Source organism: Vicugna pacos, chromosome 6, assembly GCF_048564905.1.
Source record: "Vicugna pacos chromosome 6, VicPac4, whole genome shotgun sequence".
Classification (NCBI taxonomy): domain Eukaryota; kingdom Metazoa; phylum Chordata; class Mammalia; order Artiodactyla; family Camelidae; genus Vicugna; species Vicugna pacos.
The window spans coordinates 83,696,928-83,709,581 of NC_132992.1; the positions used below are offsets into that span (position 1 = coordinate 83,696,928).

The window sequence follows — 12,654 nt, forward strand, 5'->3', positions numbered from 1 at the left end:
GTGGCCGCAAGGTCAAGGGTTCCAGAACTCCCCGCTCGAGATACGGCTCTGCATTAAGTCTCACCACCAAGGCAGCGCAGGCACACCACCACCATTTGTGGTCAGGTTTAAAGCATCAGAGTGGCTAATTTCATTCAGGACACAGGGCTTTTTATTAAGAGTGTGCTTTTTATTTTTACTTATTTCTATTTTTTGTTTTTTTAAGAGCATGCTTTTTAAAACAAAGCCAATTTATTTGCAAAACTTCAAAAATTCATCAAAAGTGAATCGATTTACTTACAAAATACACAGGGGATGTGACTCAGTTGACATAAATATCTACGAATAACCTTCCACAATGATCCTCATCACATGAAGGTGAATACATCTCATCAGCCTCAAAAAGCCTGACCTGAAAGCACATAAAAAGGGGGCCTCTGGCTAAGGCCCTCTCCTCGCGGATCTTCTCCAGGCTTGCTATTTAGGGGGTAGGACTTCAGCAGCTCACCCATCATCACCAAATACCTCTTCCCTGTTTTTGTTACCCATGATGGCTTCGCGTTCCATCCAGACCTTCCGAGCGCTCAGCTTAGACCCTTCTCCCTCTCCACCCCCCAGAGTTGCTCCACCCCAAAGCCTACCTGTATCTCTCTAGACATCAGCTCTCTTGGTCCCTGGGCTCTTCACAACTATCCTTATGGAAACCCCAACATGAGCCCAGATCCCATCTGGACGGTCTTGCCCGGCTCTAAGAAACCATACTATAAAGATCTCTAAAAATCATTTTCAATCCCAGATCAAGAAACTGCAGTGATCCCTTACTGTCTGTAATAATAAGTCAACATTCCTTATTAAGTCCTTTAAGACGCTCTGCCCACTGGCCGCCCCTATTTTACCGTCCCATTCGGGGCCACGTATCCCACCGGGCCCTCCACTCCTACCAATATAATTCACTGGCCAATATGAATATGTTTTTCATAACTCTAAGAATATATATGCCATGTCCTCAATCTTAACTTCTACTCATCCACATTGGTCCTTAATTCCAACTAAATTCAGCTAACCACCCCCTCATCAAATAAGTCTTCACCGATAACCACTTTCACACCTGTATCTTCTTTACTCTGTGTGGCTCACATTAGCTGGTGGTGTTAATAAAATGAAGACAGAGACAGGGAGGAGCTCCTGTTTTTTAAAGGTCTTCTCTGTGCCTGTGCTGGCACTTTACGAAACAGTATCAGTGTTGTCTTTGTAAGGACCTTTCTCAGTAGGTGGTGTTTACTCTCCTTCAATAAAAGATCCCCAGCGTCTCTCTCTCTCTGGCCTCACTCCCACAGTGCCTAGAATTGTGCTCTGAGGTCAGTGGGCTTTAAATCAGCATCTGCTCACTGACTATTTTCTCTGTAAACCACAGAAGATAAAGAAATATGCTTCTAGTGATTTAAGTTAGACGTAGAGGAGAATTCCTCACTATTCATTCGAAGGTAGGCACTTTGGAGGAGGAAAGTCTTTTTTTTCCCCTGTGAGAGGTGGACTGAGGGTGGCCCTGTCACCACCCAAGGTGGGGATGGGTTAGCACCAAACACTCCCTCCAAATCGGAACGCAGTGGGTGCTGGGGGCCCCCAGAGGGGTCAGGCTGCAGCCTCCTCAAGCGGGTCTGCAGAAGCCTGGGATGATGGGGCGACGGGCCCGGGATGAGAGGGGTGTGGGTCCTGATCTACCAGCAGGTGGGCATAAAGAGTGAGGCCAGATGTGAGAACAGGGTTTGGCTTCTTCTCAAAAAAAATCTCTAGTAGTGGAAATCCCCTGAGGCCTCTCTACTAAGAATGGTGGCCACTCAAGGTGCCTTGAGGGGTTTTAAGGAGCTGGAAGCTACTCTGGCTGATGTCTTCATGAGTCCAGATGGTGGTGGAAGTTCTTTCCCACCAGAATCTCCCACCAAACATGGGTCGACTGGGAGCTGTGTTACAAAGGAAGGAGGAGCTGCCAAATGGTCACCTGTCAGTGCCTGGTGGAGACCTACCTGGAGGCCAGAGATTCTCATGAGTGAGGGCTGATTGCCAAGCAATTTTGGCCAGGGGAAACCCCACCGGGACCCGACGGGGACCAGGATGTTCACCGGAGGCACATCGAGTCCCCTGGATTAGCCTGGCTCGCAGCTTGCTGCCCTGAGGAGGCCAGGGGGTGGTGGGAAGGTGCCCCCTGCACGGCAGGCAGCAGTGCAGCTCTGGGAGCAATTATCCACGGTTCCTGTTACTGTACCCAAAGTACAAAATGCCAGGCTCGTCTGTAAGCTGCAGCCTGGGGGAGCAGTTCTGTGCAAGGCTTCTTGGCTGGAAAACGAACTTCTAATTAACATGAAATAACAGCTTTCAAACACTTGACTTGGGATATGGAGTTGAAAAGGTGTGGGCTGGATTGCAGAGAACCAGACAGGAAGAACAATAGAACTGCTGAGCACAAATGATGGAAAAGGCACCTGGAAGTGAAGCAGGAGGACCAGCAAGAGCAGGAGGCTGGAAAACACAGGCTGGGGAGGAAGGGCAAAGCCTCTCGGCCGCTGTCACGTGTGTGCATCGCGATGGGCAGAAAGCCCTGGGTGCCTCTAACTCTGACACGCCCTTGAGTGCGACAGAGGAGCAGCAGACGTGGAGGCTGGGCCTCAGGGAGACTGTGTGCCTTGCCACTTTTCCCCCAGCCCTCGGCTGGTTTGTAAGGCAGAGAACAGTGCGGACAACAGAACAAGGGACATCTGTCATCAGGTTTGCCAACCCCTGCTCGCATGTTTCATGACTGTTTGAAAACATCTGGCTGGGTGCGTGTTATACCAGCCCGGACGTGAAGAGTACACAGACAACGATTAGCGTTAATTTGCTGCAGTTGATGTCCAAAGAGACTATGGATTCAATCTACTGAGCAAACCCTGAGGCAAAAAACCTGGGACAAACCAGCACTGACTGACTGCATTTCAATATGTGGAACTGTCAACCTGACGGAGAGGGCAAAGGTACAGCCGGGCTGAGACGACTTGCCGGCCACGTCACCCAGGGCCCACCAGAAAGTAAGGAAGATGTTTCCCTAAGTACAGTAGGAAGTCATGCTGGGAAAATGGTACATTCCTATCCCCTACCCCAGCTCAAAGTCCATTAACCTAATTAAATTTTTTTTTTGTTCAGAGATTCATTGAATACTTACAGGAAATTAATGAAGAAATAGAGGAACCTCGCTGAAATACTGATCTGTATCTCTGAGAGCCCAGCATCCTGCACAGTGCCTTTTAAGATCTGGCTCCTGCCCACATGCTTAGCCTCAGGCTGCCCACCAGCTACATCCCCCATTCTAGCTGCCATCAACTTCCTCCATATGTCACCCTCCTTCACGCCCCTGGGTCTTTGCACATGCTGGCCCTTCTGTCTAGAATGCCTTTTCCATCCATTTCTGCTTTTTAGGCCTCTACTCATCTTTCAAGATTCAAGTCAAACAGCACTCCCACCCCGGCCCCCCACTGAAGCCAGCCTTAAATAATGTTCTAAAACTCCCAAATGGAAATGTAATTCCAGAAAATACAAGAGCTCTCAACTGTGAAATAATAAGCTATAAACCAGGAAGCTTCGGCGTTCGAGACGAGTGGAATAATAACAATTACAGCAGCAGCTGCCAGACGCTTTACATACGTGATCACCGAGTCTCACAGCACCCCTGCACGCCAGGTTAAGAGCTAAGTCATGTGCCCGAGTTCACACTGCTGGTCACTGGCAGAGCAGAAATGTAAACCCAAACCCATCTGACTCCAAAGCACTGGGCAAAAACAGAGAATGACTTAAAATATTCTAACCACACTACTGACACTAGTGAAGATACGGAGCATTTTCTAACCCACTGCCAAATACTTAAAATGCTAAAATGTGCAAAGGTATGTGTTAGATACTGTGTGGAATGAAAAGTGGCATGAAATAGGGTCCCTTGCCCTCAAAGAACTCACAGTCCAATCCACAGAAAAGACCTTGCCTTGAATAGCAGGCAGGATTTCTGGCTTCGGGACAGACCACGGACCTGAAAGCTGCCGGAAAAGAGGAGTCTGGGCTGCTGGGGCGTTGTTCCCAGGATCCATCATCCATGGTTCTTCAAAAATGATCATTTTGCCTGTGCCTTTTGTGACTTGCCTCTTTTACTCAAAAGTCAGGTGCATATAAAACTTTACAGTCATTTGAAGGAGGCAGTTAATCAAGATTTTACTTTTCACTCAAACTAATAGAAATGATATTTTACCCTATTTTTGGAATTTTTTGAGAATCCCAAGACAACTCTTGAAATAACAACTGACTGACTTAGCGCAGAGCTTAGAAAGGAGCCGCATGGCCCCTGGTAAAGCTGTGAGCCTGTGGCATTGTGACTTTTCACTGGGCACCTTAGGAAATGTATCAGGGTGGCACTTAATCAGGGATGAGGATGGTCTAATCCTCACCCCAAGGAAGACTCTCCTCACTCCCTGGAAACTGCCCCCAACCAGTAGACACTCACCTCCAGCACATCCCTCTGGTTTATCTTTATCCTGGACCCCACTCCCACGAGTCCCAGACTCCACGTGATTCCTCGAGCTCATCACAGACCCTCACATCTCCCTGCCTGAGTCCGTGGTGTTCCCTCTGCCTGCCTGGAAGTCCTCTCCCCTGCACCCCTCCCACTCCACCTGTGACAATCTCCCCATCGGATATCTCCCATGACCCCCCACCTTGGGCAGCGTCTATCTTCTTCTTCATCTCATATATAAAAATGTTTTTTGTTATCTGTTTATTCACCCCATATTTGTACAGCTGACTACCTCTACGTCAATGTGCCAGATAATGAAATTGAATTTGTTCATCTTTTTGTCAGTCATTAAAAAAAAATGCCTGTTATGCCCAAGGCCACAGAGGGGAATAAGACAGAGTATCTTCCCCCCGCCCAAAGCTCATAGTCTAGTGTTACATACACATGATATGTGATGAACACAAACAGGCATATGGACAGGGTTCTTTGGCAGCACAAACAGAAGGAGACAGAATCTGCCTGGGGGTCATGGAAGACAGCGGAGAAGTAGGACCTGCACAATTAGAGTGGGAGAGGCAGAGGGGAGGGACCTTGGTGGATGGAGCATTTTGAGCAACGGCAGGTGTGCTCAGGGAATGGTGTCTGGAGTCTGGGATATGAGGCTGGGGACCGACATAAAACTAAAAGGGTAGATATTGCTAAACTCTGAAATTGAATATGCCTCACAAAGCTTTCTGGTGAAGAACCCTCAATGGAAATAAGTCAGAGAAGTTTAGAGGAATACTGTGGTAGCAATTCCCTCCAACCTTACTTGGCAGTAGTAAAAAATGAGCTCATCAAACACGTCAAGGAGGAAACATAGGTATTAATAAACAAAACTCCAGCTAGCAGATCTGTAAACGCTGTATTCAAGGCGGCTGATTCAGAAAGAAAAGCACGGGAGCCTTGAACGTTTGGTATTTAGCGCTGATCTGTGTTTGTGTGCTCTTGGGCTCAGCATGCCAGGGACCTGTCTTTGTTTATCTGCTGAGTGTAGGCAGGGATGCAAAACAGCTGTGCAGAGAATGCATGTGGTATCTGCCCAGGAGGGGCAATGGCCACGGGGGCCTTCAATACCGCCCATCTCTCGCTTCCAGGGAGCCTGACCTGGGAGCTGGAGTTGTGCTGGCAGCCAGACACCTGACGGGAAGTGAGCATCTGTTGCCAGATTAAAGGAAATAATACAAGGCACTTAATTAAAAGAAATAATGCATCAAGCAGAGGTGGGGGTGGGGGCAGGGAGGCAGGTATGTTGAAATGAAATTTTAAATTAAGAAGATGGTCTGGCAGCCCCAGATCAGAACAGTGAGAGCAGTCAAAAGAGATGTGCCCCAAGCACGTGGTGACTAGAAGGAGAGGTGGAAATCTGAAGCCAGTGAGTCAGCTGGGAACGAAGTCTGAAAGGACTGAGCAGCAGCCCCTTGCTGGTTCTGCAGACTCTCTTACCAACGACCTCCAACCAGCCCCTCAGAGAGGGCTGCGGGCTGCCTTCAGATTCCAGTGTGGTGTCATGAAAAAAAAATCCATCTCAATTCCTTGTCGCCAACCTTTCTGATGGCCTACTGGTCTCGGGGCCCTTGCTCTCCTGTCTGGGTTCCCAGAGCAGTCCAGCCCCAGGAGATGGTGTTCTCTGTAAAAAGCAGCCTCTGATCCAGGGCTGAGTCACCGTCACCGAAAATCCACGTCGTGACAGGCCTGCAAGCTACCGGGCCTGGCGTGGTCCCACAGGCCCAGCCAATGACAGGTGGGCTGCAGCCACACAGGCCCCGAGCTGAAGCCTCCAGCTCCTGAGACTCCTCTGACAACCGCTGGAAGGGCTGGGATATGGAGGCAGTTCCTATGACTGCTCCTGTTAGACATCAAATGATGCTCGGGGTCTCACTAATGGTGACCGTTCAATAAATGTCACCTGAGTGCATGATCTATCTACTCAGCTACAACACAGGAAATAAACAATTTCTTTGATCATATGGCTCACCTAATTGCTGTATTGACATGCTGTTCATTGACCTATTAGGAAAAAATAGAATTTTCCCATTAACCCGAAGCTGGAGAAGGCCTTGAGAGGGCCTATGATGCTTTGCTGCTCGGTGCTGCCAGGCCAGGCACCTCTGCCTCCCTTGGGAGCAAGTGAAAAATGCAGAAAATACCCCCACTCTAGACCAATGGACCAGAATCGTCATGTTACAAGATTCCCAGGTGATATGTGTGCAAATTTGAGTTCAAAAAGCACCACTCTCCATCCTAACCTTCAATGGTCTGATTTTTTTAAGACCTCTTTAAGAGGAAAAGCATTCCCATAGCCCCTACACTTAGGAAATTCTGCCTGTGTTTATTTCATCCCAGTGAGAATTTTGAGGGTATCCTGTTCTTAAATTCAGAGGGAATTCTGATCAACCATTTACATTAAGCTCACAAATGAAGGCTGCCCCACTTGTGGTCTGGAACAGACTGCTTCCCTTCTTTCTGGAGAGATTCCCTGGGTGGCCTCCTGGTGGCTGTGCTATAACCCGTCCAGGCCCTCCCTGAGCATCTCCAGGGAGGGTCAGCATACTCATCCAGGGGCACCATTCACATCGTCACCCACATAAAGGGCAACCCCCGAGCCTACAGAGCACTAGACAGTCGTCCACTCCCTTGGGGGTCCTCTTCAGGGTGGGAAAACTCAAATGTCTTCCAGAACCAGGCGAGGAAACAAGAGCTGGGCTCAAGAGCTCAGGGAGTGTCCAGAGTCGTGCCTGCCTGCCTGCCCTAAAGGTAACCAAACGCAGACATTGATGAAAAATACATTAACCTCCTGGAACTCTGCTAGCACGTGTCTGCTCACTGGGAAATCCCTAGTCTGCCAGCTTTTTAGGGATCAAATCTGAGTACCTGGTATCCTTGACAAACCCCCAAAGCACATGCTGACTCCTGCTCGGTTTGCTAACAGAACCACCAAAGTAGGGTTTGAAAGGTATGACTCTTGTCACGAGCGCATCTCTCTAAGAACAAAGCCCTGCTGAGCAACTGGCCCAGGTAGCTCGATGGCAGACTTCTGTCTGGGAGGCTGTTTTTTTGTTTTTGTTTTTTTTTTTTTACCACTGAGGAAGTTCTAGAAATCTGAGCACTTTCAGGGCCTGTGGTTGCTGGAAAAGAGGGGCCACACAGTGCGGGCAGATTTTGGGGGGGTCATTCAGCACATTTTCCACGCTGGCCTCCCTGTCACCATGAACCTCACCCCAGTCCAGGCTCCCAGATCTGCTAGTTCCTGGGAAAATCGACACCATGCTTGTTCAACAAAACAAAGTGTCAGGAGCAGACAGCCCACTCTACAGAACTCAGCAGCCCCTTGTCCTCGCCTGGGAGGCTGCTCGTGAGTGACGGCGGTGCTGGGGACAGTCCCCGCTGTGTCTGAGCCTCTCTGTATCCTCATCCTGCCTCCACTCCGTGACAGGCAGGGACTCCTGCTAGATTCCGTATCAGTTACATTTTGCTTCTCATTTCAGTCGAAGTGTCAACAATCTGGACTACTCCCCCATCCTCCTGGCGGTATTTTTAGAACAAACAAACAACTGACATATTTAGCTGAAATAAATCACCTCAAGAAACCCCAGTTTGGCTAATTCTTTGCTCCCACCTCAGCTAGTTATCTCAGCTCTGATCGGCGGCCTGGAACCTAAGCTGGAAATGACCTGGACAGGCTGAACTGAAAACACCTGCAGAATCACTGGCCAGGTCTGAAAGGCCTCCTCCAAGTGACTGAGTTTGACACTTATATGAAAGGAGCCATTTCATTCAGTGTTATGACCACTGACACCAACAGTCGGGACGATTTCCTGAGCCCTGTCTGACCAGGCAGTACCAGGAGCTGGGAGGGGTGCACAGAAGTAGGAGGCAGAGAACTCCCTGCCCCCTAGTTTGGTGAGCGAGTCGGTGAGCAAGTGCCTTTGGCCCAGAGAGCTATCTGGTCCGTAAACGTGGAGACAGGAAATATTTGCAAGCAGGTTTTCTCATTTAACTACTCTGGCTCTAAAAAGAAATTGTTTATTCTCTCTGAACCACAAAGCCACTGGTCATCTCTAAAATGGGGAGGGTGTGAACCAAAAGCAGATCCACTGACCGGTCACTCCCCAAAGGCCATCTCTCTGCAGGACTTTCCTGTCTTTATTTCTGACTCAGCTGCCCGATTGCCCCACATCCCCGAGTCTGAGGATGGGAGCTCAAAAAGAAATGACACATTTGGGCCCATTTCAGGGATAATAGCAGATGTGAAAGGAATGGGAATCCTATAGTCACTGAGACCTAGAAGGTAGAGGGCCTGGCCAGGTGACACATGGACTCAAAGGGATCCCTGAAGTTCTGTGGTTCAGAACTGGCACCCTCCACCCAAAGTCAGGAAGGGTGCTGGAAAGGAAGAAATGGTGCTGGGAAGTTGGCTGGCTCTTTGGGACCAGAGGTGGACAAGACGTCCCTCTGGGATCAGAGGCTAAATGTGGCCATGAGTCCTTGCACAGAAACCTGCTTCTGTGAATCCTGGCCTGTTTTACCCATATTCTCTCTTTACCTCCTGTATGTTCCTGCTTAGCACATCATGAGGTTTGGTTTGGTTTTGTTCTGCTTGTTTCCACGGTGCCAAGGGAGACGGTGGGGGCTGCCCTGCTCCTGGATGGCACGGTCGGTGGTGGCCGCAGTGGTGATCTTCGTTCTTCTGAGGCACCCAGCACAGCCCACGGCAACCCCTCCACATCGCACGGTGAGCTGTGTGAAAGCACGGACGGCGCCTCCCTTGGCCGTGGCTCTCCTTGGCCTTGGCCTGGCACATACTTGGCAGAAAGCGGGGCTCTCTGATCCTTAACTGGGGGAACAGTTAAAGGACAGTGAGGCTGACCCTCTGCAGGTGGGTGATGTGTCCCCACCAGCTGTTTCCGCCCAGGATCCCACAAGAATACTTAGGGGATAAATTGGGAGCTTCTCTTTTTGCTCTTCTTTGCGCTCAGATGTTTTGTTTTGTTTGTTTTGTTTTGAACTAGTATATTTTCATTACCTTAAAATGCAAAAGACCATGAACTGGCATTCAACTATATTTGGACCTTTTGAGTTTTTTCACGCTTGGCAGGGTAACTAGCAGGAGCTTTATATGACGTTTGCAGTAAGCAGACATCCTCGTTTCATCACTTAGCGGAAGTTGGCAGAGTGAAAAAGGAAATGGACACTAGAAGAAACACAGGTAGACATGCTTAGCTATGGACTAAGGCCTCCGGGCCACTCAGCAGTGTTGTCAGTTTCAACCACTCACTGCACAAATACTTAGTGATGTTTCCAGCAAGCCAAGCTCTGGGCTAGGGGCTGGGGGTCCAGAGATTTCCAGGAAACACCCCTCTTCATGAGTTCTGAAGATGATACTCCATCTTTTGAATGGTGCAATCAGATCTCTAGAATTTGAGGTGCTGTAAAGTTAAGCACTGAAAAAAATAAGCCTTCCACATGCCACCATGGGGGGATGGTTGGCTCTGTGTGGCTGCCCTGGACTGGCCTCTCCCAGCAGCCAGGAAGCTCAGCATGCCCTGAAGGTTTTGTCTCCGGCATGCTCAGACAGAACCAGGTAAGGGGGGACTCTCAGGAAAGGAAGCAGAGTATTCCTGTGAGGACTGTAAACTGGGGGTAAACAGCCACACACACACTGGGCACGCGGAAACAGGGAGAAGAGTTGTGCCAGCACAACCCCATCTGTGGACGAGGCTCCCCAGCCCTGGAGGAAGGAGGATCCTCTCATAAGCAAACAGCTTCGAAAACATTTCTCCTCCAGCTCCTCTTCTCCAGTTCTTCTCCCCTTGTTTCACAACCCTGATCTTCAGTTTCTAGGACATTTTTCACCACTTTGGGGGGATTCTGTCCCTCTTGACAAGCATCTACTTTTACTGAAGGCAACCCACAGACCCAGAACCTCACAGAAAGATTACAGAAATGGCTGGAGTAGACAGAGGCTGCTTCCTTGCTTCAGCAAGTCCCTCCCAGAAGAACAGCGGCTTAATTATCCAGAACCAGAGAACCCAGGGGCAGAGGGCCCCCGCCACCTACTCTCGGCCCTGTGAGGATGCTGGAAACCCTCCTGCCACCACATGTCAAAAAGGAGAGGTCAGGAAGTTGATTTTTTAAAATTGTGGTAAAATATACAGAACATAAAATTTACAGTTTTAAAGTGTACAGTTCAGTGGCATTCAGTACATTCACACTGTTGTGCAACCACCACCATCCATCTCCAGAACCTTTTTCATCTTGCAAACCTGAAATTCTGTATCCATTAAACAGTAACTCCCCACCTTCCCCAGCTCCTGGCACCCACCATTCTACTTTCTGTCTCTGTGATTTTGACTACTCTGGGACCCTCATATAAGAGTAATCATACAGTGTTCGTCCTTTTGTGACTGGCTTATTTCATGATCATAACATCGTCAAGGTTCATCCATGTCGTAGCAACGTGTCAGAATTTCCTTCCTTTCTAAAGCTGGATAACATTCCGTTGTATGTGTGTACCGACTTTTGTTTATCCATTCATCCATCCACAGATACCTGGGTCCCTTCTACCTTTTGGGTATTATGAATAATTCTACTATGAAATGAACATGAGTGTACAACACCTCAACTGAGCTCCTTTCAATTCTTTTGACTATTTATCCAGGAGTGGAATTGCCAGATCATATAGTTATCTATTTTGGGGGGTGGACCTCCATACTATTTTCCGCAGTAGCTGTACCACTTTACATTCTCACCAGCAGAGCACAAGGGTTCTAGCTTCTCTGCATCCTCTCCAACACTTGTTACTATCTGGTTTTTGGGTTTGTTTTTGTAATAATATTCATCCTAATGGTATCTCATTGTGGTTTTGATTTGCATTTCCCTAATGATGAGTGATGCTAAGAATATTTTCATGTGCTTATTGGCCATCTGAATATCTACTTTGGAAAAATGTCTATTCAAATCCTTTGCCATTTTTTATCTGAGTTTTTTTTTTTTAACTGTGGCAAGTTGATTTGAAATAAGCTACTGTCCCACTTAATTTGCTCTGCTTTGATCTGTGGTGTCTTTTAGGCTGTCATCCACTCTCTGCCCAAAGATCCCCTCCCCAGCTTGAATCTGAGAACAGGCACCCCTGGCTTGGCTACCTCGCACTCATCCCTCCCAAACATCCTTCGGGTATCCATGGATCATTTCTCTAGTGTAAGAAAATGAACAGCCTCCTTCTTTGTGGTCCAACTTTCTATCAAATGCAAATTTAATGGGCATGTTCATTACTCCATCACTCAGCTCAGGCATAAAAATAGCCCATAACACCTGGCCTCTCAGTAATCGCTACATCAACACATTCCTCAATATGATACTTCAGCTTAAACTGAGTTTCTCTGAGTCTGCGTGTGTGTGTTAAGTGAGACACGGTGAGAAAAAGACACAGTCTAACTTGTCAAGTCATGATTTGTTTCTAAACCAGATATATACTCCACTCAAGAAAAGAATGATCCTCATCATGTTTTCTGGTTTATTGGAGAGATTAACAAAGGAGATAGGATAGAAATCCTGCTCACGTGGACTGTTAGCTCTAAGAGAGCATAAATTGTCTTTCTCTTGTTCACAACAGCATCCCCAACCCCACACGTGGCAACTGGACTGTGGGGAGAATGCAGGGCTTTAAAGGCACAGAGTGCAGAGGCCAAGGCCAGCCTGCCTGGGTTCAAAGCATGACTCTGTCACTTACTAGGTGCATAATCTTGGACAAATCACTTAACCTCTCTGTGCATTAGTTTCCCTAGCTGTAAAATGGGGATGATCACACTACCAACCTTTGACGGTCTCAGGATGATTAAATTAGTTTAAAATATGTGAAGTCCTGATAAGAGTTGCCTGTCACAAAGCAGTAAGTAAATGCTAGTGGTTATTACTGCTAAATGAGTGAACAAATGGACAAATGAATGAATGTTATATATGTTCATTTCTTTCCATACAGTTGGTTCCTATTGGTGTAAAAAGAGATGTGATTGTCTGACAAAATCTGCTTCCACACGTGGGTGAGCAGAAGACGACCTGTGGAAGAAGAAGAGCTCATCTTCCAATCTGGTGACTTGAGGGTT

At 48.0% G+C, this 12,654-nt stretch overlaps 1 protein-coding gene across 3 annotated transcripts in view; it reads right to left on the minus strand.

Moving 5' to 3' along the window:
* Positions 1-12,654, minus strand: part of TTC7B (tetratricopeptide repeat domain 7B) — a 222,342-nt gene that overhangs the window by 66,372 nt on the left and 143,316 nt on the right. The gene's annotated exons all lie outside the window — the stretch shown is intronic.